Genomic DNA, 5,549 nt, shown 5'->3' with positions numbered 1-5,549 from the left:
TTTTAATTTTTATTTTTCAGAGACAGACATAGAGTGTGAGCAGGGGAAGAGCAGAGAGAGAGGGAGACACAGAATCCAAAGCAGGCTCCAGGCTCTGAGCCGTCCACACAGAGCCCAATGCGGGGCTCAAACTCACAAACCATGAGATTGTAACCTGAGTTGAAGTTGGATGCTTAACTGACTGAGCTCCTCAGGCACACCAAGAAAATCAAGTTTTAAAAAATGCTTTACAAAGTCACTCAATAATTCACACACACACACACACACACACACACACAATCATCTATACATATTGTAGCTCTTCCTGTCCAATTATTTTTATAGATCTCAGAATATAACTATAATGTGTCCTACCTCAGAAAGGTTTGTAAATGATTCAACCAGATCTCCAGAAGTCATTATAACCTGTCCTCTGACCACTGTGTATCCTTCTTTCACTATACTATTGAGATATAGGAGAATCTAGATCAGTGGTAATAGATGGCATTTAATATCATTTTAAATATTTTAAAATCTGAATATTAATTTCAAGAAAATCTTAGAGAATTTTCATTAATCATCATCATCATCATAAATAATAATACCTTATATACTAGAGTACATTATACTTTTCAAATTTACTCATACTCTTCAATTTCCTATAAATTCCAATTGAGACTTCCAAAGGAAACAAACTGAAAAATGGGATTCAGATAAAGGACCACTAAAAAACTTACAGCGGTGAGGAGAAAGAGAGAGAAAGAAAGAAAGAAGGAGGAAAGGAAAAAGAGAGGAGGAAACGAAGAGGAAGAAGAAAGGAAAGAAAGAAAAGAAAAGAAGAAAGAAAGAATCAGAGAATAAAGAAGAAAAGAGCCGAAGAAGAGAAAGAAGAGAGAAATAAAGAAAAAGAAGAAGAGGAAAGAGGAACAAGGAAATAAAGAAAGAAAGAGGAGAGTGAAAAAATTTCATGAACAAGAATGTAAAGAAATATTAGGTGTAGGCAGGAAAACATACAAACATAAGTGTTATACTAGTCTTAAATATAGTCAACTAAGCTAATTTCTCTAGAAAAATAGCTATCTTCTGTTCACTGTTTCTCTTGTTTATGCTTTGTCATCTTGAGATATACTTTAATTCCTCAAAGTCTAAGCCTGCATGAAACCGATTAGGAGGTGTATTAACTATCTATCACTGCCATAAAAAATTATAACACACTTAGTAGTTTAAAACAACACAAACTTACTATTTTACAGATCTGTAGTTCAGAAGTCCAACATGGGTCTTTTTGGATCAAAACCAAGGTGTCAGCAGGGATGCATTCATTCTGGAAGCTCTAGGGAAGAATCTCTTTCTTTGCCTTTTCCAGCTTCCAGAATCATTCACATTCCTTGGCTCATGGCTCCTTTCTTCCATCTTTGAAACCAGCGGTGTTATATCTCTCTCTTGTCCTATCTCTTTCTCTCATTCTTTTTCTTTTTAATGTTTATTCATTTTTGAGAGAGAGAGAGAAAGAGAGAGACAGAGTATGATCAGGGGAGGAGCAGAGAGAGAAAGGGAGACACAGAATCAGAAGCAGGCTCCAGGCTCTGAGCTATCAGCACACAGCCCGACACTGGGCTCAAACCCACAAACTTCAAGATCATGACCTGAGCCGAAGTTGGATGCCCAACCGACTGAGCCACCCAGGTGCCCCTGATTCTCTTTTTCTTATGCCTCCCTCATCCACTTTTAAGAACCTTTGTGAGTACCTCTGGCCAACCTGGATAATCTAGCATAATTTCCCATTTTAAGGCCATTAACTTAATCCTATGGGCAAAGTCCTTTTTTGCCACATAAGGTAACATACTTATAGGTTCTGGGGATTAGGACAGAACATCTTGGGAAGGGGGAGCTATTCTGCCTGCCACAAAAGCTTATATTTAAAGTCCCATTCTCTGACCTCCTATTTCTCTGCTACATCCCCTCTCATCCTCTGACTCTTAGTCCTTTGAGTCCTTATGGGACCTTCACTTCATCCAGTCTGCCATTTCTTCACTGTCTCTCATTTCCTCAAAGTCCTCACTTCCCTCATTATCAAACTAAATTCCATGAGTTATTATCACCACAGTCCTTCCTTTATGCACTCCCTACTCCCTTTCCTACCTTCTTTCTTACTTGCTTGACAAAAACCCTGCTCTGGTGACTCCAGCTTTCCCTCAATCTGTCTTTGTACTTTGTGTAACTGAAAACAACTAGAGGAAAACATAGCCTTGCTGACCAGTCTCCTACGCGTCCATACCACAAACCTTGCATGGGCCTTTGCTTCTGCCTGGTATCTACATGCTATTTGTCTGGTCCATTCTCTTTCCCACTTTCCTGGAAGACCCTCTCATGCCTTCTCCTGCCTTCTCAAACCTCATACAGTTATTTCCCAATTCTCCTTCTTGGCTCATGACTTGACTCTTTCTCTACTGAGAAATGCAAAACAAGCAGAAGAGAGCCCTGCAGAGTCCCACATATCTCTCTACAGGTCAACTTCTCTCTTCACACTCTACTTTCCTTCTAATGGATCTTTGGATTTAATCCAGGCCATCTCCTGGATGCATTTCTATTTCTAATAACTCTTAACCGAAATCTAGCATTTCCTTCAATTGTGAATATAGGTAGTAAACCACAGTGGCAATACCTATGTTTTTGTCACAAGGAGACATCATAGGGATTTTTATACCACTAAGCAGGTTTTGCATCTACTTCAGAATATTATACATATATGTATCACTACTTTGAAATTATGATAGTTATTAGATGCACCAGTAGTTATTATTTATAGCGTTAATATAGAAACACATGCATTAAGGTATCACAGATTTGATTTTAAAAATGATTTTGTAACTGTGTTTCAAAATAATTAGATTTCTTTGTACTCTGACTTTTTTTTAATGTTTATTATTTTTGAGAGAGTGCAAGTGCAGAAAGGGCAAAGAGAGAGGGACAGAGGATCCAAAGCAGGCTCTGCACTGACAGGCCACTGACAGGCTGACAGCAGCAAGCCCCTTGTGGGGCTCAAACTCACAAACTGTGAGAGCATGACCTGAGCTGAAGTCAGACACTCAACCAACTGAGCCCCACGTACCTCTCTGAATTTTATGCATTTATTTTTTTTCAACGTTTTTTTTTTGTTTGTTTGTTTTGTTTTGGGGACAGAGACAGAGCATGAACGGGGAGGGGCAGAGAGGGAGGGAGACACAGAATCGGAAACAGGCTCCAGGCTCCGAGCCATCAGCCCAGAGCCTGACGCGGGGCTCGAACTCACGGACCGCGAGATCGTGATCTGGCTCAAGTCGGACGCTTAACCAACTGCGCCACCCAGGCGCCCCTGAATTTTATGCATTTAAAAACATAACACTGAGAAGTGTTCATAGGTTTCAACTGTTAAAGGATTCATGACATAAAAGAGGGACTATAGAGGGACTGTCCATGTTCCTATCTAAAGCCAGTCCCTCCATTTCTGCACTAGAACCAGTCTCCTCTCATCCATGATGACAGATGTTTTCCTTTCACCTTTCCAGGTCTATGCTTTAACTTCTTGCTTGGGGCCCAGGAGCTGATCTCTGTGGACAGCACCAACCAGGTTTCCTTGTATTCTGATTTATGCTTGGGTTCAGACAGTGGGAAGCACCAGCAGGACATAAAAGCTTAGGAGGAAGAAGAAGTTGGGGTATTTACCTGCAATCCCCTCGCAGAGTCCTGGGTTGGCAGAAGCTCTGTTTCAGCTTTATTTGGAAGCTCTCTCTTTGGATTCATAAAACCACCCCTGATTTTTCTCCTCTGGTGGGGGGGAGGGGGTCTTTCTTCTGTGGTGGGCATCTAATGATTCACAATCCCCTGAGAATTTCCTGTAAGTCAGCCCACACTCCTGTGATAATCTCTTCAGTTTCCCAGGACCCTGACTACTACCCAGACTCAGAAAAATGGCCCCAGCATCTCTCCCTTCTCTAAGTTCATTATCATCAAGAAAGCCTTCTTTCAACCCAGTTCAACCCTGACAGCATCATTTCCTTGATAGCCAGACTCATCTTCTCCAGTGATCTCCTCTACCTCACTCTACAGGACACCCCAGGGGGCCTTTGTCTCCACCCTGCTCAGACTGCTCCTCAAGGTCACCACCAATCTTCAAGTTGCTAAACCCAATGGTTATTCTCAGCACTCATCTTTGTAAATCTACTGGCAACACTTAATACGGTTGATCACTCCCTCCTCCTTGATGTATTTTTCACTAGCCTTCTAGGACCCCAAGGGATTTTCCTTCTAATTCACCCTTTGTTCCTTCTCAGTCTTCTCTGCTGATCTTCCTCTTCCAATGCTCAGTTCTTAAACCTTTCTTTTTTTAAAATCTATACTCATTCCATTAGTAATTTTGTAGGCAACACTCTCTAATCTTTTTTTTTTAAGTTTATTTATTTATTTTGAGAGACAGAGAGAGAGTGGGAGCAGGGGAGGGACAGACAGAAAGGGAGAGAGAGGTGCCAAGCAGGCTCTGTGCTGTCAGTGCTGAGCCCAGACATGGGGCTCGACCCTATGAACCACAAGATCATGACCTGAGCTGAAATCAAGAGTCAGTCGCTTAACTGACTGAGACACCCAGGTGCCCCAACACTCTGTAATTGTTTTCTAACATGTAGTTTACTAATTTACCATGTTCTTTGTTTAAGTTTGTTTATTTTGAGAGAGAGAGAGCATGCGCACGTGAGTGCACTCACATGCTAGATCATGGGAGGGGCAGAGAGAGGGAGAAAGAGAGAATCCCAAGCAGGCCCAGCACAGTTAGTGTGGAGCCCAACCCAGGGCTCCAAGTCATGAACCAAAAGATCATGAACTGACCCGAAATCAAGAGTCAGACACCAAACCAACTGAGCCACCCAGGTACCCCTGAGAAGAAAAGCTAGTAAAAACAAGGTAAAAGGGGCCAGCCAGATGTCGGAGGCTGGATACTCCCCTTATATGCTTTTGGCTTCTGTAATCTTGCTTTCCTCCTGTGTCCACCAACTGTCCACCTAGCACCACTGATTAGTGCCCCCTCCCCCCCTCCTTTTTTTGTCTCTCAACCCCTTACCATCCCAACCATAAAAGAAGGCTGATGACAAGGTTCAGGGCTCAGCCTTTGGAGGTGACTCCGCTGGGCTGGTCCTGGTGGGCAATAAACGTTTTATCCTGGTTCCTGAGTGCACGTGGCTCGTCTCTTCCTGGGCACCGAGTATTTATTATAACACCCCTACTAATTTATCATGTTTAATTATTGTCTCTCTCCTCCCACCAGAACATAAGCTCCCCATACCTGAGGATTTTTGTTCATTTGGTTCTTGAGTGTTTCCCAAGTGTCCAGAACAATGCCAGGCACATATATTTCTGCTGAGTTTAACTGGACGGTAACCATTACCTCTCATATAAAGGGTAACAACTATGACTTTTTCCTTCTAAAACAGCAAAGCCATAAAGCAACAAAAATAAAGTATTAATGAATAAATATATAAACTTGTAATGGGAATATCCATTATAAATATAAAGACAAGAGACTGCAGCAATATCAGTAT

This window comes from Lynx canadensis, chromosome C1 (assembly GCF_007474595.2).
Source record: "Lynx canadensis isolate LIC74 chromosome C1, mLynCan4.pri.v2, whole genome shotgun sequence".
Classification (NCBI taxonomy): Eukaryota; Metazoa; Chordata; class Mammalia; order Carnivora; family Felidae; genus Lynx; species Lynx canadensis.
Note: the sequence above shows the minus strand (reverse complement) of the source record.